The sequence below is a fragment of the Mirounga leonina genome, unplaced genomic scaffold (genome assembly GCF_011800145.1).
Source record: "Mirounga leonina isolate KUSES-001 unplaced genomic scaffold, KU_Mleo_1.0 Mir_176, whole genome shotgun sequence".
Classification (NCBI taxonomy): domain Eukaryota; kingdom Metazoa; phylum Chordata; class Mammalia; order Carnivora; family Phocidae; genus Mirounga; species Mirounga leonina.
In genome coordinates, this window is record NW_023270454.1 from 41,165,643 (window position 1) to 41,191,207 (window position 25,565).

The 25,565-nt window shown below is 40.4% G+C and overlaps 1 protein-coding gene across 5 annotated transcripts in view; it reads right to left on the reverse strand.

Annotated features, from left to right (window-relative positions):
* GAB1 (GRB2 associated binding protein 1) overlaps window positions 1-25,565 on the reverse strand; it is a 122,514-nt gene that overhangs the window by 73,660 nt on the left and 23,289 nt on the right. Inside the window, exon 1 of one of the 5 annotated variants that reach the window (XM_035023004.1) lies at window positions 9,191-10,333. The exons of the other annotated variants lie outside the window; for them this stretch is intronic. The gene's annotated coding sequence lies outside the window, so the exon portion shown is untranslated. Of the gene's footprint in view, window positions 1-9,190; window positions 10,334-25,565 lie in introns of those variants that run through there. 5 annotated transcript variants of the gene reach the window in all.

Genomic DNA, 25,565 nt, shown 5'->3' on the forward strand with positions numbered 1-25,565 from the left:
GAAGACCATACCCCACGTAGCCCCTTCCCTGAACCTCTTCCAATAGAACTCTAGGTGTCCATCTTACAGGTGGGAAGGTCAATGAAGGCTTGAGCCTGCCACTTCCCTTGGCTGCCAGCACCAGAAGTAAATTTCTCCTTTCTCTTTTCCAAACCCTCATCTCTTGAGTTATTGGCTTTTCTTGCTGACAAGTTTATCCGAGTTTGTTCAGCAAAAGTGTTGGCAAGCCCAGCCAGGTGCCACGCTTTCAATTTGTCCAGCCCCCTTGGGATTCCCTGGGAATGAGCAGTTGGCTGGGGCAGTGTGCCAGGGCTTACCTGTTTCCTGAGTTAGTGGCTATGAAAGATGGCTCAGTAGCACCCTTTTTCCATAGTAAGCCAGCAAACTTCTTCTATAAAGGGCCAGATAATAACTTCCTTAGCTTTGCAGGCAATATGGTATCTGGCACAACTACTTAACTCTTCCATTGTAGTGTGAAAGCAGCCACAAACAATTCATAAGCAAATGGGAGTGGCTGTGTTCCAATATGATTTTATTTACAATGACAGGTGGCTAGCTGATCTGACGCTCAGATCATTGTTTGCTGAACCCTGTTCTATAATAACAGAAGCTTTCAGAGTGGCTGACTTGCTAAAGATGATGTTTTTCAGCCTCCTTTACAGCTAGCTGTGGTCATGTGACTCTGTTCTGGCTAATAGGATATGAGTGAAAATGATCTGTACAACTTCTAGATCAGCCCCCCTTCTCTTAGGCTGAAAAGAGATCATGGTGAGTCAGTCATCTTTGACTGTGAAGATGGGGCAGCACCCTTGGGATGGCAGAGAAACAAGAGGGAAGGAATCTGTCTAGTGAAGTACCATAACTAGTCCTGGACCTGTATGCACCATCTTGTCTATTCTAAGATGGAATCAGAAGGTAAGAACCCCCCCAAACCTTTTAGCCTACTAAGCCACCATATTCTGGTACATCTTTTTATAAAGCTTTGCATTTTCAGGTTTAGCTCAAGTGTGCAAGGCTGTATTCTGAAGGGGAAATGTCTTTGTTGTAGGGCTATCGAATGATGACAAACCCACACACCGGTGAGATGAACCTGCACGAATCTGTCATCATCACAGGAACTAATATCAAGTGAAAGCTTATTCTGTGGCATGCACTTATACAAGCTCTCACTTATCTTGAAGCAGTTATTATGATGATCATGTTTACAGATGAGGTTCAGAGACATTAACAAATATGCCCAAAGTCATACTCCTCCTAAGTAACTGTTCAGATATGTAAACTTGGGGACACATGACTCTCAAACATACACTTTCCCACAAATCAACTCCCCTGTGTAAAGGACAAGCCACAGTAGTCAATTCTAGGGTGATATTTAGAGATGGCTCTGTGATTCCAGGTTTCAATTTTCAAACTGAAAAGCACCACTAAGATCCACTGAATGACAGCTCCGTTTGGTTTAATTACTACTCCCCTTAGAGAGCCAACTAAAGCAAAATGACACAAATTTAATGACTTACCCAGGTTCCTTTGAAAGGCTCTGAGAATGCCAGCCAGAATGTGGATTTTATGAGACAGCCATGGGGGCTGCCAACTTGGTCTCAGCTACCGCCACCACCACCTCCTCCTCCACTGCCCATTACAAGTTAGCTGCCTGGACACCTGCTACCCCAGGCTGAACGGAGCCTGCAAAACAGTTTCAAACTATGCCAGCAGAGGGGAAGATTTTCTTTTCTCTCCAGGAAAGGGTGAGCAATGCCACCGACATGTGCTGTTGACCCTACTCTGCCAGGTGTAGCATCCGTCTCTGCTGGGGGCTTGGCACCCATCGCGGGGACCATCTGGCTCCATTTCCCTGACCACATGGCCTTTCCTGTTCTGTACAGCCTGCAGGCTCAAGGCAAGTCGAGTTCACCCCAACATGAAAGCACAGCCAGTGGCACCAACTGTTCATGGTAGATGAACCCAAAATTCAGTTGCAAAAAATCTTAACCTTATCTCTTCAAATTTGAAGGGACGAACTGTTTCAAAACTAGTTTGACTTTTTTAATAGAATAAGTTGATTTTTTAAAACTTTACTTGTTTAATCAGCTATGAATGGCTAATTAAAAATTAATTATTATAATTAATTGTTACTATACCAAGGATTATGTAGTTAAAGAAAATGTTGTGTTACAGAAATGTAATGAAGAAGAGATAAGTCTATCTTGAGTAAAGACACAAAATTAACATGCTCTCAATTACTTTTTAAGCCAATCATTTTTAAAATAGGAAGTAAGACCTTACCCCCAAAATGGACTTTTTAATTTGGCACATATTTAAGTATTTCCAGAGCCAAACAGATGCCAAACCATACAGCCATTGAAAATCATATTTTCAAAGAATATTTTGGAATGTGGAAAATGTTCTCACATATATTGCTATGCCAAAAAAAAAAGTAGGTTTCAAAAAGGCTTACAGACATTCTTATAAAAGAATAACTATGTATCTATATAATTATACATAGTAAATTAGTCTGGAAGTAAATACCTCAACATTTTAACAGCAGTTTTTCTCTGAGTGGTAAAATTGCAAGTGGTTTTTATTTTCTTCTCAGCATTCTCAAAATCTTCTAGAACATATCATAAAAGGACACATTTTTAAAAGAACTAGAAAGATTATCATGACACCAAAGGCACAGCTTTCTCCTGTGTTCTGTGAAGATGCAGAATGTGGTTTGGGAAACAGGGCAAGTTAGTTTATGGCCAAATCTACAGATATAAAAGTCTCAGAAACTGAACCTGGGTAGCTCAGTCGGTTGAGTGTCTGCCTTTGGCTCAGGTCATGATCCTGGAGTCCCAGGACAGAGTCCCACATCGGGCTCCCTGCTCAGCGGGGAGTCTGCTTCTCCCTCTGACCCTTCCCCCTCTCGTGCTTTCTCTCTCTCAAAATAAAATCTTAAAAAAAAAAAAGTCTCAGAAACTGACATATTATACAACACACCAAGTGTTGATGTTTCAATACTGGACATTTCAAGAAGAACAGAGGGGTACCATAACATATGGAGCGAGACACTCGGGAAAGGGTCCAGACTCATTACAACACAACAGCTATTCTCCACATTTCATCCTCACTAAATCGACATTAAAAATGGAACGAGGAGTGTGTGTAGCACTCAAACATCTGTGACATATCATTATGGAAGAACAATATTTCCAGGAATTCTAATTCACAATTACTGCTTTCAATTTGAGAAAACCACCGTCAAATTAAAAAGAAATACGTGCATGTCACAGTTCAGCAGTAGCTAAAATCAACTAGAAATCAGTTTCTATTTCACAATGGGAGTTACTAAAACCTTAGACAATCCCCACAATTCGGGAACAAAAGTTAGGATAAAGTCTAAAATCGGAAAATGTATCTCCTACCCCAAGTCACAAGGCACAACAGGGTCTGAGGCAACCTCTCTGTCTGCAGATAATGAGAAGAAAAAAAAAAAAAAAAACCAAAACCTTAAAGGCTCAAGCTCACAATCACTGCCCCAAGTTACACACTGGTGGTCATATGATCCTCCAAGTGCTGCCTCTCAGACAAACAGTCTCTTCTTTTGTAAAGCCAACAAGATCACCGAAAAGGCCTAAACTAACCAAACTCCTTTACTTTTTAAATGATGGAGCCTCTTAACAAAGGAAAACAGGACTTTGAAAGAAATATTGCAGGAAAAGGTGAAGGTAGGGAGTTTCTGGAAAATGTCTGATAAAATTCCATCGCTTTTCTAAAACAACAAAAACATAGTCTCCCGAGCCTCAAATACAAAAGCAGAGCAGAAGACAAAAATGTGTTCCCAAATTACACCATTCCTGAGAAAAACACACTTTCACTTGCTTTTTCTGTAAATATTTCCCCCACAGGATTATTTTACTTAGAGGAAAAAAAGAATATAGACTGTATAATAACCAAATGTCATATATATCCTATGTAGGATATATATAATCCTACAGAAATATACATCTTAATGGAGAAATTTTACCTGCCTTAAACAACTGAAGAGATTTTCGACAATGAAACAACAATGGAGAAAGAGATATAACAAAACAGCATTAGTCTGTCTAACCAGAGAACAAGGAAAATGACAGCTCAAAGAGATAGATTATTGTAGGGTAGAAGAAAAGAACATTACTAAGATACTAAATAAGATTCTGATGGATCCGCATCAATGTGACAAAGACAGCAAACACACCTTTATGTGGGCTGCCTAAAAGGACAGCTTTCCCGTACCTCCGACTTCCATCATCCTGCTCCTGCCAGAGTCTAGGAAAGTAATGTATGCCCACAGAAACACTGGCCTGGCCTGCACCCAAGTCAGTGACTTCAACTGCTCCACATTAATAACAAAAGCTCAACAGAGTGGACATGCAGGGAGAGAGAAAGAGATGAAAGCTGATGCAGACTTCTAAGAGCAAATCTATCTCCTGCTAAAGAAACTGGCCTAGCACCGTTCAGAAATAACAGGCTCCTCAACAGAAAATACCCATTATCCTTATAAAGCCTGTCGTCATTCCACGCAATGTTTTTAAAGTCTGCAATAAACTCAAAGATTTTCATTGCAACAGACTGCAATAAACATAGACTTACCACGTGCCCAGGACCACTCTGAGCAGCGTACACAGATTAACACCCGGGATCTCCCAATAACCTGATGAGGTAAGTGTCATTAGCCTCAGTTTACAGATCAAAACTGAGGCACTGAACAGATAATGTGACTTTTCCAAGATCACAAAGCTCGTACAGTAGAACCCAGGCTCTCTGGCTCTGGAGGTCAAGGGTTTAATCACCACACGAGACTACCCAACCCACACAGCTGGCACCAGCAGCCCTGCTTGCCTACAACTCACGGTGGCCTTAGGAACTGTCACTGCCAGGGCGACAATGTTGTTCCTGCTTTCTGGCTTCTCCCTAGATTGGAGGGGAGGTAGACTGCCTACTTTAGGCCAGTTCCTTGAAGATCAATGCTCTCATCTATCATGTCATATCAACATTATTATTCCCATTTTACCAATGAAAAACTGAGACTCTGAGGGGCTCAGTGTCTTGCTTAATGCTAGTGAGAGGCAGGGCTGCCAAGTGAGCCTAAAACTGTCTGTACATGGCCCGTGTTCCTGCCACTCCAGAAAGCATCCTACCTCCCCAGTCACAGGCTCATCTCCTAACTGGGCGACTCATCCAACAACCAGAGATGATCTTCCATATGTGAGCTAATCTCTTCAGAAACAAACGTTGCCTGAACGACTAGGAGGAACACGAAGGGTGAGGGAAGAAAGGTCTGTAAAATTCCAACATCCCTGCAAAAAAGCCTCTCAAATCACAGGAAATTCCCAGTTAGGTAACAGAAGGCATATTTGGTATGCATGTGCTCAGCATTACCGCACAGAACTATGCATTGTAAATATAAACAACTATATATTTCGGCTGCACATAAACTAAGGTTCTGCAAATCCTATTCTATTTTCCATGCACCAGAACTCACTATTGGAAAGAATTCAGTGGTTAAGTCCCTTTGTAGAGTCAAAAGCTCTTTATAATAATCATTCTCTACTTTCCAACTCCATGAGTATTCTAAAGTAGATATATTCTATTTTATAAACCTAATGAGGTATATAATAATCCAAATTATTTTACCAAGGTTCGGGATCTAGTTCTGCCTTAAAATTGAAGCTATGGACCATTATACATGACTAGACTCTCTCAAGCCCGTGGTTCAATAAATTGTTAAGTTCCCTATCACATCAGCACATAAATTAGTGTCTACATCTTGGCTAAGAATTTCTTAAAATAAATAATAGGGGGCGCCTGGGTGGCTCAGTCGTTAAGCGTCTGCCTTCAGCTCAGGTCATGATCCCAGGGTCCCGGGATCGAGTCCCACATCGGGCTCCCTGCTCCCTGGGAAGCCTGCTTCTCCCTCTCCCACTCCCCCTGCTTGTGTTCCTGCTCTCGCTGTTTCTCTGTCAAAAAAAAAAAAAAAAAAATTAAAAAAATAATAATAATAAAATAAATAAATAATAGGATTCAAAAGCCTGATGATTAAAAAAAGTATCATGACATATGACTCAAAAAGTATAGATATAAGGACTTCAGAATTTAATCTCATTTCATGGATAAGAAAACTAAGGCCCCAGAACTTGGGGCACCTGGGTACCTCAGTCGGTTGAGCATCCAACTCTTGATTTCGGCTCAGGTCATGATCTCAGGGTCCTGGAATCGAGCCCCACGTTGGCTCCCTGCTTAGCTTGAGGATTCTCTCCCTCCGCCCCTACCCCCGCTCATGCACGCTCTCTCTCTCAAATAAATAACTAAATCTTAAAAAGAACTAAACAGCCTTTTAACTCTTAACGAGAATCAGTGGAAGAAACAAAACTAGAACCTGGTGCACTAATATCCAATTCAGTGGGTGCCATGTGGCCCAGAATTAGCTCTCTCTAATGATGATAATACAGTATTGTAAGCTCTGAAAGAGCAGGAACTGTGTCAGACTTCTTGTTTCTACGTTTATAAATTGCTTTGCTTAATAAATATTACTAATTCTCGCTATGGTGACAGAAGGGAATCAGAGGTGGTGTACCTCCTCCTTCCCTTCTGGTCTTTGTAGAGTGTTACGCAGATCCTAGGGTCCCAACACACAGCTGTGCAAAATCAGTGCCAACCTTATACAGAAAACAGAGAGGTAGTGCAGGCCAGATGTAGAGTCTTCAGGATGTCCTATGAAAGGCTTCAAGATTGGAAGGCATGAGACACCTGCAAATCAAATAACCCGTCTAGCTTAAGATTCTTCTACTCTAAAATGAGTAAGTTGCAGTTCCTGATCTCTAAGACTTGATCTAGTATAAAATGTTATTATTTTGTTTAGTCTTAAATTGATAACTTTGACCCAAAAAATAATACTTTAGGGGCGCCTGGGTGGCTCAGTCGGTTGGGCGTCTGCCTTCAGCTCAGGTCATGATCCCGGGGTCCTGGGATCGAGCCCTGCACCAAGGTCCCTGCTCAGCAGGGACCCTGCTTCTCCCTCTCTTCCCTGCTTGTACTCTCTCCCGCCATCTCTCTCTCTCTCTTTCAAATAAATAAATAAAATCTTTAAAAAAAAAATACCTTAAGAAGCCCCTTTCAATTTGCCTCTTTGGGGCATTACTGTGACTCTTACAAGTATATAGTAGGCCCCACACCCACCCTCCGTAGTGAATAAGGCAGGGAATGGGAAAGCTTTGCTCTGTGATGGCCACAATCCCCGTTTTGTTTCCTGACACCACTTCTACCAGAAAAGCTCCTCGGGTCTGTGCGATTAGGCCCAAGCACTTCTAGCCTTACTCCTGGCATCAGGGCCCAAGGCTGGGCCATAGCAAGGCCGGGGTCCCCCCAGACAGGCTGCCTCTGGGCAGAAGAGGGCCCCTAGCCAGAGCTGGTCCAACTGCAGGGTCTGCTAGCAGCGTGGAGCTGGTCTGAGGCCAGAGGCACAGGTCAGAGAGAGGCCAGGCCACTGGAAGGCCAGCCTGGAGTGTGAGCCCTAGTGTGAAACTTGAGAAGGTGATTAAGTAAGAGATACTCAGACAAGGAAAGGACAGGAGAGATCTGGAGACTAGAAAAATGTGTGAGAGAGGTTACTCTAGGAGTTCCATCCATCTCAAAAAAGCAAATGTTACTGTCTTCCAAGCAGGCTAAAATAATATGCATTTATTGTGTCTGTGAGCTAAAAGGGACCTTATTAATTGTTAGGCATAAAGGGTTTTGCTACCACTACACCTATGTCAAGAAAAAGGAAGATCAGGTCACAGGATTTTTCATAATTAAGGAAAGAACCAGAATGTATACTGTAAATTTGTAAAGAGCTTTGCAGATTATAGATCACCATCATGTGCACTTTTTGCTCTGACCCTCACAACTACAACATTTGAAGAAACTGAGGCTCAAGGGGTTCATTTACTTGTCCAAGATGCCCAAACTACTAAGTGTCACATCTTCAGGTCGGCCTGGGGCTCTTCTACCATACCACCAAGTCTCTTTAAATTACTTTCCCTCAAACCCACCTTTTAATAGAAATAAAATTTATTTCTTGTTCATTTAAAAATTGTTCATTTTAATTTAATTTCTAGCATTGAGACAGGCTGCAGTTTAAATATCATTAAACAGTGTTTTGATAAGCTACACATCATTGTCCCTTGTACTTCAAAGCATGTTAGCATATGATGGGTTAAAAAAGCTTTGAGGCCTCATCTGGAAAATTTACCACCGCATATACTATACTATTGTTTCTATGGGAAGTTCTGTTCCAAGTTCCAAGCAACTGACTTAAAAGAAATCTTTTGGAACACATGAACACAGTCTAAAAATAATCACCACTGCAAACTTAAGGAATTTCTTGGATTTCATTTTTCTTTTTCATTTCATTTAAATATATGCATACATACACAGAGCCTATTCTCACTGAGCAGCACGTACAGTATGAAAAGCTAAGCATTTCAGTATAACGGAAGAAATTTCATAAAACTCCCACATACTATGACTGTGGATTACATAAAGAAGTGGGAAAGTCCCCTTCTGCCCCCAAACTGTGCCAAGACATCTGACATGTTCACGTTTGCCAGGACTCTACAGTTACTCAAGTCCGAATCCACTCTTTACATAAATCAGCACACTATTGTAATGATCCAAAGTTCAGAAAGGACTTCTTGCGAGAATAATGAACTTTTTGAGGTCCTCCAAACTATGTGTTTTGAGAAAAATGTCTCCCTGCCAAGGGATTTTAAGTACTAAAAGCAGAGTGGAAGGTTTTCAGTTATGAATTTTCAACAAATCACCAATATACATGGTTGAAAGTGTTTTCACTGAGAATCAAAGTGTCAGGTTTAAGAATAAAAAACAACAACACTAAAACACCCCAGCTTATCTAAAGAGATAAATCAGAGCATGATTGTGATCATTGTGTCTTTTAATGGAAACAGGAGACCAGAACATTGGGATAAATTTAATTGGCAAGTTCTCCTGATACATTTTGATTTATTAAAAATGAACTTACCTATGATTTTTCAGAAACATTCTTATCGTTTAAGTTTGTGACTGTACCGTGCTTAAACCAAACCAAACAAAAACAACAATAAAGAAATCTAAATACGACACTCTCAACTGAAAGTTCTGACAAAAGTTGGCCAACTGGATTTCACCCTACCTCAAACAGCAGGTATTGTGTGGCCCCGGTGCCTTAGTATCCTGCCATTTTCTCTTGTGTCTCACTCAGGACAGTCCTTCCAGCAGGATCTTGAGAAAGACAGACTAAAAATGATAGGGATCAAAACAAAAGGCAGCTTACATGCATGAGAAACTCTGAATTGCCCAATTTCAGTCCCAAAGCGTCTCAGTCTACAGATCCTCTATAATCTTTGATGAAGTACAACATAAACCTGTTTAAAGCTGTTTGTAATCAAAAGGTACAAAGTGTGAGAACCAAATTCTCTTGGTTATTGAGATGAGTCTTAAAATAACCACAAGCAGCTAATATTTAATTTGGAGTTCTTACCTTTATGTGAGAATTCTTAGTAAGATACAAAATACCCTTATAAAACACAACTTAACCTACAGTAGAAATATCTCATCAGGTAGGCCATTATCATGATTATCTGGATGTAAAAAGCAAGTCATTTTGAAAAAGCCAAATTATTATTACTTTAAATACTCTTCTGTTTATTTTTAGATGCACACACTTAAAATAGTCTAATATGAAGCATATACATCTCCACAAAAGCCTGTGCCAAAAATCTAGCCATATCCTAGTGAGTTTGCTCTATTCCTTTTAATCTGAAAAAATGTTCAATGTACATCTTTAATTCTTTTTTTAGTGGTGCTGGCCTTTAGTTTTTCTGTGATATGAATCATTATCCCCTTCTTATCTATTTCCATAAATTTATGTTTTCTTATTTTGAGTTGGTTGGAAGGAGACCCTTCTCCTTCCAAGGATCTGTGAAGGAGGCACTTCTCTTTCCAAGGATCTGTGAACAAACTTAAATAAGTCTACAATCCAAAATCAATATTACTTCAAATACTTATATGTTTTTCTTTTTTATATTCACTAATTCCCCTGAGTCACAGTTTCTTCAGGTATAAAACAGTGGTATGTGTTGCAATGGGGGTGGGGATGAGGAGCACCAGGAGGAACAACATGGGAAATGATTTCTAAGTTCCCTTCCAACTCCAAACTTCTATTATTTGCTGGTTTCTTTGGTCTGCATTTATTCCAGATAGGTGCTTCTGTTAAGCAGTGGTTCTCAAGAGGTAGGGTGGGTCTCTATTTTGGTCCCTAGTCATCTGGCAAGGTCTAGAGACATTTCTGGGGGGTGGGGTGTGCTACTGGCATCTAGTGGGTAGAGACCAAGGATGCTGCTAACTCAACATCCCACATTGCACAGGGAGCCTACCCTACAACAGAGTCATCCAGGCCAGCCTGTCAATAGAGCCGAGTTTGAGAAGTTCTGCTGTAGAATAACAACCCTGGGAAACTAAATGATGTGTCATATTCAGAAAATTGGGAAGGACATTTCCTAAAATATTTACTACCATTCATATTTCTAGACAGGCAGCTCAGGTACTTGAATTCCTAAAAGGGAAGCAGAAAGCAGTGGGGCTTATTCACAGCCCCCTTTTTTCCCCTATCTCCCTCTTTATGTCAGCCACACCTACTGAGTGATCAGTGCTGGGAGGCAAGATGAGTAAGCTAGGGTCCCTGCCTTCCAGGTGGTACCACCTAGAAGAGACAGATAAATCAAGACAGCGGTCAGTATTTGGATAGAGCAAGATACAATGCGGCTTGCAAAAGCCCATGGGTTCTTTAAAAGATCCTGCATTTATTTATTTATTTTTTTTTAAGATTTTATTTATTTATTTGAGCGAGAGAGAGAGTTCAGTTGGGAGGGGTGGAGGAGGAGGGAGAGGGAGACAGAATCTCAAGCAGACTCTGCCCTGAGTGTGGAACCCAATGTGGGGTTCATTCCCACAATCCTGAGATCATGACTTGAGCCGAAACCAAGCATAGGATGCTCAACCAACTGAGCGACCCAGGTGCCCCTAAGAGATCCTGCATTTAAAGGGCAGATATCATTAAGGGGCCATCACTGGCAAGTTTTTAAATAGATCCATTCAGCAAGAAAAGTTCGGTTACACTGAGAAAATGTGTTTTCAATCTCCTAACATAATGAAAGTTGCTCGTCAGCCTTGAGTATCGGCTCTATTCTTCTAAGGAAGTATGTAATCAAATGTCCCTTCAAGAAGGTGAACAGTATTCCAAGGATCATTGCATTTTCTGGTCCTACAAGTCATTCTGGGTTCTTGTTGTAGGGTATGGTGAGTAAGAAAGGCCCAGAGGTCAGAGCAAGGACTGCACAGTGGGAACCACGTGCTTTCTAGGATACTCTGGGACGTATCCAAGGGAACCATACAGTTTTTCCTCCAAATCAAGACACTTCTGCGAGGGAGTTATGCCAGAAGACTGGTGTAAACCAGGGTAAGTGTTCACCAGAGCATTACTGCTATGTCTGCGTGTGTGAAGCAACCGTAGGGGGACAGTGATGCCCACACGAGCCTGGTAACAGCTGCAGGTACGAAACAGAAGTTCAACTTCTTCAGTCAACCAAAATTCAGTTACAGTTAAAAGGAAAGAAACAATTTTTTTTTCTTTTTTTTTAAAGATTTTATTTATTTATTTGACAGAGAGAGACACAGCGAGAGAGGGAACACAAGCAGGGGGAGTGGGAGAGGGAGAAGCAGGCTTCCCACGGAGCAGGGAGCCTGATGCGGGGCTGATCCCAGGACCCTGGGATCATGACCTGAGCCGAAGGCAGACGCTTAACCGACGGAGCCACCCAGGCGCCCCAAGAAACAATTTTTTTTAAGATTTTATTTATTTATTTGAGAGAGAGAGAATGGGGGGGAGGGTCAGAGGGAGAAGCAGACTCCCCGCTGAGCAGGGAGCCCGATGCAGGACTCGATCCCAGGACTCCAGGATCATGACCTGAGCCGAAGGCAGTCACCCAACCACCCAGGCACCCAAAAAGGAAAGAAATTTGACACTTAGTATAAAATCAACACAGAACACACTCAGGCAAATGCCAAATCTAGAAAACCTGAACATACTGTTTATGAATCTGAAGTATAAGATTCCCACAATAGTGTGCACCAGATGGGATTTAGCCTTTTCTCTGCAGTATGTGAAAAGCAAGAAAAATTGTTAAAACAGCTTCCGGTCTTTAAACTTAGCTAATACACTGGTCTCCCAATCGGCACAGGCACATCTCCAGTACTTGCAGTCAAAGCCACTTGACTTCACAGGTTTGGCATGTTTAACCACAAGGTCCATGGACACTTGTGTACAGGGCAAGAGACTGCTTCAGTAACTCTCCCCTTTAAAGTCACACTGCCAGCAAGATGTATGTGCTCTTAAGCATTTGAGCAGAATCAAGATGTTACATATTTCATCTAGAAAATCCTAGAAAACAGAATACCAAATTCTTTGGAGAACAAAAACATGCCCATGAAGAATAAGGTCAAGACTGTCTTTTTTTTTCTAACCCATAAATACGGAGGCCTCTAAAAAAAAATACTGTGGTTTTACAGGGAGCTCACAAATTAAAAACCAAACCAAAACCATGTACTAATGCTCTGGACACAGACCTAGGGCTGAATGCAAGAGCTGATTTCCTGCAGGCACTTCAGGGAGGCTAGAGAGCCCAGAAAGACCTCGGGTACAGCCAGCAGAACCAGCAACCAGGGTAACACATCCCTTCCCCCACTTTCTTTTAAAATCCTGGCAAAAATCACACAACCTTCACAGACGTGGGAAGGTAGAATTACCCAGCTTCTATTTTGCCTCAATGTTCTAGATTTGATCAAGGAAGAGACTTAAAACTGGAAATGGTAGCCCACCCTGAAAAGAGGGAAGACAGGCCACTTTTAAATTTTAGCCTCATCTCATCTCATCTCATCTCATCTTCAAGAACCAAAGAATCACTCCCAGCAAGTTCCCTATACATGAAAGTAGAGTTCCAGAAAAGAAAAAAAGGGTACATACAGAAAAGAGGAAACCACAGACAGGTAAGCTTGGTATCAATTCAAACAAAATTCTACCTTGGGTTTTCAAGTAGACAGATCATAAGGCTTGGGTATGGGAGGGGCAGCAATGGCCTATTGTATTTCCAGTGTCATGTCCAATTATCCTAATATGTTTTTTGATAAGCCTGGTATCAGAGAGAAATACTGTAAACAAAATATATCTTCATGTCTCGAAAAGGTCAGGGTAAAACAGAGAAACGTGAGATGGATGCCGTAATTAAGGGTGCTCACAGTTCTCTGAAACACCATCCTAAAAGAATATTAATTATTGAGCTGCTATAATCTGAAGGAATGATCTGGAGTCACTGATTTTCTTTAACTGAACAGTTATATTAATCAAATAGATGAAGTTTGAGAATATGCTTAACTAATTTTGCAGAGGACAAAAAGATGAAAGACAATATTCAGAAGAATCTTAATGGAGAATACTGTATGGACAGCAATGAGATGGTATTTTAAAAGAGATAGATATTAAGTCCTATATTTAAGTATAAACATGAATTGTACAAACAGAAATGCTGGAAACCTGGCTTAGCAGTACGTTGAGAGTCCGAAGTAACGCAGCTGTTTAAAGAAACAACAACAGGAAATTCAATCCTCAGCTGCATTACTAAAATTAAGTAACTAGATCAAGGGAAGAAACAGTTTACTAGGCATTACCTAAGTTGAAACCACATCTAGAGATATTTTGAGAGCACCATTTTCAGAGTAAGTTAATTATCGGAGAAAGATCAGGAAGGTTAAGAGTATAGAGATGGTCCCACATGAGAAACTGTCGACAAAACCGGGAAGGTTTGGCCTAAAGAATACTCTGTGGCCTTCCTCAACGATTTAAAGATTTTATTTGTTATTTATTTGACACAGAGAGACACAGCGAGAGAGGGAACACAAGCAGAGGGAGGGGGAGAGGGAGAAGCAGGCTTCCCGCGGAGCAGGGAGCCCGATGCGGGGCTCGATCCCAGGACCCTGGGACCATGACCTGAGCCGAAGGCAGTCGCTCAACCATCTGAGCCACCCAGGCGCCCTCACTGTTACTATTCTTGCAGTTTTTCTTAAGTTTGAAATTTTGAAATATTTCAAAATAAAAGTTGATGGAAAAGTTTACAATAAGACTGTTTTTTTTTTTTAAGATTTTTTTTATTTATTTGAGAGAGAGAGAGAGAGCGCACAAGCAGGGGAGAGGGGCAGAGGGAGAGAGAGAAGCAGGCTCCCCACTGAGCGGGGAGCCGGATGCGGGACTCGAGCCCGATGCGGGACTCGATCCCGCGACTCCAGGATCATGACCTGAGCCGAAGGCAGTCGCTTAACCAACTGAGCCACCCAGGCGCCCCTCCTCAACGATTTAAAAGGCTATAATGAAGACATCGCCTAAACAAGTCTCAGTTTGTCAATGCCCCTCTAGAATATAAATGCAACACTCCAGGTCCAGCTGGACAATAAGAAAGCAGAGGAAACATGCCTTCTCCAGTGCTGGGCATTCTATTTACATAGTCTCTGAAATTAACACCACTGGGCATCATGTTATATATTTGCTCAATATATGTCCCCACCCACTAAAACAGAAGCTTCATGAATACAGGAGTTTTGTCTTGTTCACGGCTGAATATCCAGCACCTAGAACGAGTCCTGGCCTATAGTAGTTGAATAAATGAATGACCAACAGCACAAAACTAAAATGAGGATAAAAGATAAATGGCAAGAGGGCAGCCTTTTTTCGTGTAGCCCCAAAAGAGAAAACTGGCAACCGCCACAAGTTATAGGAAGGCAGGTTTCAATGCAAGAAAAACCTTCCTAATAATTAGAGCTGTTTAACAACAGAACAAGCTGCTTCTTGAAGGAAGATTTTGTTCTCCATAACTGAAAATATTAAAATAGACACTGGATGACTAGGAAGTTGCCATTTTCTACATGCCTGAACCAGGTAATCTTAAGTATTTTTGAGACTCAATGACATAGAAAAGAGTTCCATCGTATCAAGAGGAAAGAGAGCGTATCCCAATCAATACGGGAATCTTTTCCGACATCTGTGGTAGATAGTCGCCATCTACCCCTCCAGACCCACCCTCTATCTAGTTCCACCATGCTCTGAACCTGGAGGGCTGAACTATGAAGAACTGCATCAACTCTTGCTCGTGCTCTCGCTTTCGGTCAGGTTTGGCCAATGGGGATGATCGAGAGAGGGGCCTCAGGGCAGGGGACTGATTCTCTGGCTGCGTCCTTGTGTTCTCAATGGACAGCCACGTCCTCTGACTGAAGATCTCAGCTCCTGCAAGGCAGCTATTTCGACATAACCACCTTTTTGGGAGGTTTGGTAACACTGCCTCCTCTTTCCTCTTCAGGTATAGGTACTAGCCCTTGCCCACCCCATTTACGGGCCTTTATATTCTCATTATACTGTATGTCTTAGTAAGAGGTCTTTTTTTCTTGAATGCTCCTCAAATTATGGAGTACTGCCACCTGCTTCCCATCCCTAAGCAACCACCACCTGAGCCGGTACACAAAATATATCTTCATTTCTCGAAAAGGTCGGGGTAAAATAGAGAAATGTGAGATGGATGCCGTAATTAAGGGTGCTCACAGTTCTCTGAAACACCATCCTAAAAGAATATTAATTATTGAGCTGCTATAATCTGAAGGAATGAGCCGGTACTCGTCCAGTGTCTGGGTGAAGGCTTACTGGGACAGGGTGGGAGCACAGCAGGTTTTGGAGAGCTTTGCTGCCCCTTAGTTTTAGTGCTATTGTAATGCTAACACTAGGCCCTTCATGTATTTGAAGCCGGTTCGCAACCGTGGGAAGACACACAGCCCATAGTTTACACTCAGCACAACTGCTAAAGCAGCCTGGGTTCCTGTGCGTTCCGAAATAGCAGTTTCCTGGTTTAGCAAGCAGTTTGGCTTCACATCCAGTCATCCCCTCAGAAACAGGAAGCAATGTCAGATTATCATGCGGCAATATCAGATTTTGGACACCAAAGGCAGTTATCAGGAAATCATGTATATATTATGTTCCTTCTCCAGATAGGAGTTTGTGAAAGAACAAACACTACCAAACTTCTCTTTTTCATCTTTTATTATTGAGGCTGTGGGAATTCCTAGAGCAACAGGATATTTTCACCTTGCACTGATTTTTACCTTGTAAAGAATGTACCAAGTGGGAAAATACTATCTTTTCTCAGTGCCAAGAGAGGTATAAAATGAAAATGTCTGGTAAGGGTTGGTATTTCCTTGTATGTCCTAGAGTCACAGCAAATATTAAGCAAATTGAAGGTCAGGTGGGAAAAGTACACATAAAACCAGACGAATTTAGACCAAGGAAAATAAAGACAACTTTATAAGTTATTATTAAATAAAGAGGAACAAAATTTTGAGAGCTGCACAAAATATAAGGAAAAACCTCCATAGGAATCAACTACCAAGAACAACTGCTTATAATATAGAATTAAAATATTTTAATTGTAAAATTTAGTTATAGAAATTTGGTTATAGAAAATACAGTTATAGAAATCTGGCATATCTGTAGTAACTTAGAAGGGTAGGAATAGAGAAGATAAAAATGAAAACCATAAAACTTTCACATTATAATTCCTACTCTAACAAGTTTTCAAACTAAATAACAGATAATCACAAAATGATGGAGTACCATCATTTACTCCAAAAACAGCACAGTCCTATTCTGGGGACAACTGTCATCGGAGAAAGAAACTAAGAGAACCCCAAGAGTCTGGTGCCTTTCAATCCTGGGCCCCCCTTTCTCTGATCTTTTTTTTTTTTTTTTTAAAGATTTTATTTATTTGACAGAGAGAGACACAGCGAGAGCAGGAACACAAGCAGGGGTAATGGGAGAGGGAGAAGCAGGCTCCCCGTTGAGCAGGGAGCCTGATGCGGGGCTTGATCCTAGGACCCTGGGATCATGATCTGAGTCCCAAGGCAGACGCTTAACGACTGAGCCACCCAGGCGCCCCCTTTCTCTGATCTTTGACCATATGAAGTAATTAGCACTAGAATATAAGAAGTTATCTGCCATGCTGACAGGACCCCTGTTTACTCTTTTTTTTTTCTTCAAAGACAAGACCTACCAGTAACCTCTTTCTTCCTTTTCAAAGCCCTGCGGATTTGGCTGAAAACACTAGCCCAGAATCAAGGTCCTTGCTGCACCCAAGAAGAGCACTTGTGTGAACTGCCCCCATTGTCAGAACTTAAAGACCTTCATCTGAATTTACAACTCTACCTCTGACTTAAGGCTGGTCCAAATAGAACTTCAAAAAAGATGTAAGATGTACCCTCAGCCCTTGCACTTAGAGAACTTATTACAGTCTGTTTTATTAAGTCTTCAGCGGTAACTAGAACTTACTCCTCTGGAAAAGAAAAAAGCAAACATTTACTGACACATCCAAATATGACACACCCAATATAAAAGTGAAAAGCAACTGCCCTGTGGCACTCCTGCAAAGAGGTTCTCCAAACCTTCTCCTCATCTGACCAACATATGCTCTCGCTTTCTGGCTCTCTCTCTTTTGAACTTGGGCTTCTAAGTGTATTTATAAACAAATACAGAATTTCCTTTCTAGAGACATTGAAAATTTACCCAGTCCTGCTACCAGATACCGGGTCCAATTCAACAAACATTTACTAAGTTCCAATTATGTACCAGACACTAAGTCACTGCACTAATAATGAGAAGACAGGTTTTTCCAAAAACATAGTTATCTTCTTTAACTCCTGAGACAGTTTTGGCATCCCAACTAGAAATAATAACTATCAATGCCAGTCTTATTTTATGATACCCAAGTGATCTTCAATGATCTCATTCATTATTTGAAAAACTATGTATTGATTTTTGGCTATTTGCAGGGTTATTTCTGATAGCAACAGAAATGTCCCTGGTCTCATGCATTAAAATATGAAATGAGAGACAAGTATATAAACAACCAAAGCACACGTTGGAACTATGGCAAAGGGGCACCTGGGTGGCTCAGTCGGTTAAGCGTCTGCCTTCGGCTCAGGTCATGATCTCGGGTCCTGGGATCGAGCCCCACATCAGGCTCCCTGCTTCTCCCTCTGCCCCTCCCCCTGCTCGTGTGCTCTCTGTCTCTCTCTAACAAATAAATAAAATCTTAAAAAAAAAAAACAAAAAACAACTATGGCAAAGATGAAGAACTGTAAGAATCTGAAGGAAGAAAGATTACTTATTACTCAAGCAATCAAGGTAAAAAAATTCAGAAAGGAAGTAGCATTTGAGATAGTCCTCAGACATGGAAACACAGTGAAAACCCAGCCCTGAAAGGTGTGGGATGTGGACAGAGAGAGGTAAGAGAAAGAAGTCTGGGAAAATTACAGAGGGTTCTGAGGCTTGTCAAATTTTCAGTTCAAAAATAAATTTAATCCATTCTGGATAAACTGTGATATATCCATACAATAACAAGGAATGAAGTTCTAATATATGCCACAACATGGATCAATTTTAAAAACATTATACCCAGTGAAAGAAGCCAGACACAAAAGACCACATATCATATAATTCCATTATATGAAATATTCAGAATAGGCAAATCTATATGGACTGATCAATGATTGCCTAAGGCTAGTGGGGGTAGGTTGGGGGGCTATGGAGAGCAACTGCTAATGGGAATGGGTTTTTTTTTTTTCCTGTGGTGATAAAAATGTTCTGGAATTAGACAGTGGTGATAGACACATAACTCTGTGAATATACTAAAAACCACTGGATTGTATACTATATAAGGGTATTGGTATACTTTATAGTACATGACTTATATCTCAATAAAACTGTTACAAAAAATAAAATCAATCTATTTGAATAGGTATGTTTATATAGAATTGAATACCTAGGCTAATGTCCTATACGTATTTTTCACCAGACACACATATTAACTATGTACAGATATCACATAGGCACAAAACGTAGAACATAAGAGCAGATTGAAATTTTTTAAGTGTAAGATTCACTGCCTTGGAACTTTCCTAGAAGAAATGAATCTGCTATCTTGTTAACCCTTCAAATCAGGTTCACTTCAGGTATTAAAAAAAATGATAAAGTTTTATGAAGCTCAATATCTGAACACAAGGTAAAATTGTTAAAATAAGGTATTAGTGTCTTTTATATGGCATCAGGTGTATTTTTAAATGGCATTATTTTTGAAACCCAAGGGTGCTACGTTCCATTGTATATGTTTTCTAAGACCACATTAAAAAAAAAGACCAATCATACATTTTCAGATGCTGGTTTTTGTTTTGTATTGATGGTTCATTTATTTGTTCTTAATTACACAAAGTGGGCCTCATATGAGTATTTAATTTGTCTGCCTGAGAAAGACTCAAAGACTTTAGAAAGCTCCAAATTTCCTCTTCTGAGCCATACTTACCATAAATTTCTGATTGTGTGCTTTGTTATACACAGTGAACTTAGAAAAAACTCAAGTAGAAGCAAAACTTGACTCATGACAAGTAAAAATCTAAGCAAAAGTTCATTTTAAGAGTAAAAGCAAATGAAAAGAAAAAAATTATGAAAGTAAAAAATAGAACTGCATATAAAACAATAAAAAGCTTACCAATTTTGCACCATGTGCACATATTTAAAGCATAAATAGGAGGAAAATGCCTCATGATGTGCACACCTGTGGACTGCTGAGATGACCTTCTAAATCTGAATGTTTACCTTCTTTGTCATAAATGAAACTATTACTTATTGCAAACCTATTATCTGCCAGTCATCAAGAAAAGCATTTCTCTCATTTTAAATTTAATTCATTACTTTGTAATGTGATTTCTCCTAAAACAGAAACTTCAGTTACAATCTTCCAATGAACTTGTGCAAGTGCCTCTACTTTCAATTTCAATTAACGTAATTAAACTATGTTAATATGCATCCAGTTTGTTTTAATAATCTGAGATTCTTGCCATCTAGATAATGATCTCTTTTTGTCAACAGAAGCATGGTGATGTACACCTGCATTTTGCATTAAATAAAATAGCAAAGAATACTTAAAGGACCACAGAAGCAAATTATTGAATAATTTATGAATTGTTCTTTCCCTAAAACTGAACTCCTCAAATGTGGGTTTTCAATCTCCCATAAGTACGGGGGACCAGATTCTAGCTAGAGGTTGATTTTTACCTTAAAAGAAACTGCTGGAGCAACTGGGTAGCTGAGTTGGTTGAACCTCCGACTCGGTTTAGGCTCAGGTCATGATCTGGGCATTGTGAGTTCAAGCCCCACCTTGGGCTCCATGTTCCTGCTCAGTGGGGAGTCTGTTTCTCTACCTCTCTGCCTCTCTCTCTCTCTCTCTCTCTCCCTCTGCCCCTCCCACTGTGTGTGATTGATATCTCTCTCTCTAAAATAAATAAATAAGTCTTAAAAAAAAAAAAGAAACTGCTACAATGATGTAGGAAACCAATAAGGCAATAAAATATGTAGTTTATTAGTAGTTATTTCAGAGAAGAAAAATAACACTCTAAAATGTATTGGCAAATTTAACTCTAAATACTAATTCAGGGATTATCCTGATCACTACATGGGAGAATTTTAGAAGCTAAATATAGAATCTGTTTTTCTCCAGGGGCTGGGAGGAAACAGTCATTTATTCACTTGTCAGAAACAGCTAATATATTACTTGAATTATAGACTTTTATTCAAAATCAGAGCTCCACCAATAAGGAAGTTTGTGGTTCAAACATATCTGAATTAACCAGCAGGTAACTTTTCAGGTTTCAGGGCAGAATAAGACTATTTCCACAGAACCCAAGTCACAACTCAGAGAATTCAAGAAAGGCTTATTTTTTTACTCCACAGAGTTCTAAGTATATTTTATAAATAGCTGTAGAGTTTTTTATATAAACATTCAGATTTCCCACATTCCAACTCCCAGAAACTAGGTTTTGTTGCTCAAGTCTTTATTCAGACACATGGGTAAATGATTTGGGGAAAGAAGCACACCTCACTAAAATATTTTGATTTATCTGAAGAAGTGTGAAGAAGTGCTGCATGCACGTGCACTTGTGAATAGTGTGCAATGGTGGCAGTGGGGAAGTACATATACTTGCTATAAACTGTTCAAAAATTACAGGAAAGCATTCAGAAAAAAAACAAACAAAAATATTTGTTAATCCCAACACCTATATATATTATCCTTGCGGAATACTCACACTTTCAAAGTCAAGCTCCTACCATTCAATATATTTTTAATGTCAATTTTGTGATGCGTCTGGCTTCATTTTTTTAATGATAAAAGCTAGAATAAAAGTAAATGGTTTTTTTCCTGGATTTCTCATTCTTAATAACAAAAGCAGATTTAGAATTACTTAAAAGTTGTAAAGGTGGGATTGCTACTATTAATTGCTACTCATGAATGTCAATGCTCTCTCTAGCATTATCTAAAAATACATTTTATAACAGAACCACATATGACAAGGAAAATGGGCCAATGAATAGAGCAATTCAAAACCAGAGTTACTGAATTTCAGAGCCGGAAGTGACCTTGTGGACTATATGAGTCTAATTCCTATTTAAATGGAAACCTGATTGTGACCTTACCAGGAGAGAATCCCTATTTTATTCACGTGTGCATCCTCTGTACAAAGCCCAGGATGTGCCAGGCACTCTATAAATACATTTGAAATAAACTGCCATGTTTGTTGGATGAATGAAATTCATTTTAATGTAATAGTTTATAATCTCAGAAGGAAAGATTTCTGGCTCTGGTCCTTCTACAAAGAAATGGCTTATTGTTCATTTATATATTAGTAATGAATAAAAGCCTGAATCGGAGATCATGCAATGGCAGTCTCCAACTAATGGAAAGGTTGTAATCCAAAAGTTTTTATGTAAGTAGGTTCATCTGAAGTCACAAAGCATTTTCCCATATAAACAGCGTTGTACATAATGGTTTACTTCTCTGGCCAGCCCACAAGAGCTTCTTTAAGTATAAAGTTCCAACGGAGCTCATCACTATACAGAAAAACACACCATAGGAAAATGTGTCCAGGACCCCACTGTGAGAGTCACCCTCTTGCTGCTACCCAGGAGGCAGGTTCCCCTCACTCAGGATTAGAGAATTGGGAGGAAGAGTAAGAAATCAGACCAGGGGAAACTTGTCAAGAATGATACTGACAGATATAATGGTTTCCTCCCATGACTTCCTCTCCTCACTCATTGACCAATCAAGCACACGGTCTTCTATACATCAGGCCCTGTGCTAGGCAACTGGGGGTGGGGGTGGGGGGGGGAGCACAGCAAAGACCAAAATTGACATGATCTTTCTACCTTGGGAGCTTACATTCCAACAGGGAAGAAAGATACTACTGAAGGGTCAGAAATGAGAATAGGGGTCCGGGGGAGTGGGGAGTTTGATGAGCAGAAAAGGAACAGAATATTAAAAATATGAGGTACCATTTCCCTCTCCTTCTTCCTTCATCCGCATTCATTTCATCATTGGGGTAAAAGGAGATGAGGGACAGAAACAAATAACTAAAAAGCAGATGCAGAAAGAGCTTTTATTTTCATCTCCCTTATTCCCACCCTTTTTTACAAATCCCAATGCCAACTAGTTGTAAGGCAGAGATGATTGGCATTGACAAAGGTGGGGGAGTGAACTAGCAAATACTGGGGCTACAGCAATAACCAGAAAAGGGGGCAGGGAGGGAAATCCCATCACTCCAGGACAAAGGAGAGATTGTGCAGTGATCAGAACAGACAAGATAAAGCCCCATCTCAATCAGGAAAAGGCCATCCTGCTCAGGGCCCATCCAAAACAGACTGCTCTGGACATACAACCTTACAGACATTAAAATCCATTCCAACACCTCTCCAATTTTTCCCATAATTTTCTGTAACCCATTTAGGAATACTTTTATTTTTACTCCTATGCCTGTGTATTCTAAAGAGGTTCTCTAGAGAGGGAAGAATTAAATAAACTATAAATAGCTAAATTTTAATCGTTCATCCTTCATCCTTTCTGAAGTTTAATTAGAAGGATGTTTAAAGGTGACATGATGCTCAGCTGATTTGCAAAAAGACAAACAAATAGCATAAGTGGCTGGAAGATTTCACAAGGCTGCATGAGTAGGGAGGAAAGTAGATGATTAGCTTCTACGTGGGCAGACATAAAATAACAGACTGATGGGGAGTCAATCCAAGTCATTCTTGAGGGACGATGGCCTCTAAATAAAACAAGTGTGACTCCAGAATGGGGAATAGGGAAAACTCTAGTCCATCTGGACTGTTCACTATACAGGTGTGTGGCCCCAACAACTACCAAAGCATTATTAAATAAAGGAATGAAAAATTTAAACACAAAATTGTACATGTCCATTGAGTATGAGAACCTAAAATCCAGGGTGGTGTTTCCATCACTGCACTTCATGGTAGATTAACAGAGATGGGTAAGATTCAGAGAATATTATTTCAAATTACAGAAGGCCACCATAACTTCTTGCTTGGCCAGTTCGCCTCAGTGGCTATTTTCCACCTCATCCTATTTTGATTCTTGAAGCACCTGACTCCCAACCACACCCTCCTTCTTAAACCATGATCTCTGGCTTCCCTAACAAGTCTCTTTTCTGAATCTCCTCCTGCCAAGGAAAAATCCCTCTGTCTTTTTGCTGGTTCCTCTCCTTCTGATCCACCTGCCAAACTAGTGTTCTGTAAGTCTCATCATCCCTTCTCTCACTCAACAAACTCTCCTGAGATGACTGCATGGATGCCTGAAGCACCCAGGGACACATACATTCTTATCGTTCCTGAATCTGCAGCTCTAGTCCCACTCTTCTGAGCCTAGAAGGGTCTCCCAACTCATGATAAATGGTAAGTGCTGGATTAAGGGAAACAATGCAGAAGCACCCAGAAAAATTTCTGGTTTAGATCAGGGAAGCCATACGGGCTCTTCCACAAAATTTCTGTGAGGGGGAAAGCTGGTACAATAGAAAGAACAGGGGTTCTGGAACAGACACAAATGAGTTTGAATTTCAGCACTGACATCTACCAGCTATGTAATTTTGGTAAGTTACTTTGGAACACCAGTTTCTTTACCTGTAAAAATGGGGACAATATGTTTACTTTTCAAGGTTCTTATATGGATTAGAGATAAAATTTAAAAGCACGTAGCAGCTGCTTAGTAAAGAGTGCTTGCTCTTTTGTCTGAGGCTGCTGATATGAGAATACTGAGAAATAATGGGTTTTGTTATGACATTTGTTCCTCATACCTTATTTTGAATCTTCTACCTCTACCTCCAATATGCCTGGAACAGTAGACTTACAGGATTCTTTTAGGATGGCCAACATCTGAACTCCCCTCCCTATGTTTGGAAAATTATTAACTCTAATACTACAAAAGCAGAAAATGTCAGGTCACTGCTTTCTTAGCTTCCCTGCAACAGAGTGCAGGTACACAATCAGGTACACTGGCTTCACCAAATAAATTCATTCCAGATTTCAAATCTCAAGAAATAAGAACTATACAAAATCCAAACCTGGCACTGGGGCAGCAAATGCAGCTTCCAGAGGTAGTAATGGCAGTGTTCATGATCTAGTGTCACTGGGGTTGGCAGTATAAGATGCAGGGCCTATGGTCATGGCCTATGAGGCAGTAATAATCTACTGCCTCCTGGACCAGGTCAGTGGTCCTGTTCCTGATTGATGAGCTCCTAAGCTAGGTCCTCCGCTTTCCCAGAGACACTGTGTGCTACCTAATATCTTTAATAAACTCCTTTCCTGTTGAAATTAGGGTTTCTGTTGCTTACAACTAAGAATCCTGATATAGCAGGGCGCCTGGGTGGCTCAGTTGGTTAAGCGACTGCCTTCGGCTCAGGTCATGATCCCAGGGTCCTGGGATCGAGTCCCACATCGGGCTCCTGGCTCAGCGGGGAGCCTGCTTCTCCCTCTGACCCTCTCCTCTCTCATGCTGTTTCTCTCTCGCTCGCTCTCTAATAAATAAATAAAATCTTTAGGGAAAAAAAAAGAATCCTGATATAGCAGGTCAGGTAACATTTCATTACTTTTGGTCAAAGGCCAATTTATAGAGCGATTTATAGAGCAATTTATAGTACGATTTATAGAGCAAACAGAGTGAGATCCTCCCAGTAAGTCAGGGAGTCAGAGTGAGCTGCTGAACAAGATGTTCTTGACCATTTCTGAAATCATTTCTTAAAAGGAATAACAGGATGAATACATCACATGCTGTTTTAATAGTAGCATCCAAATATGATTTCTTTTTTGCTATCAGACTGAGAGATGCAGAACACTAGCTATCCCCTTAAAAGCATTCAGTTACTTTCTTGTATGCTCTAAGGTATCACATTGCTCAAGAAGTCCAATCACGCCCTCTAAAAAACTTGGATTTTTACCCTGCTTAATTATTCCCAAGGAAACCATGATGTCATTCCATTAAGCTGTCTCAGTCAGTAGCATTACCTTGCATTAGCCTGATAGAGAAATC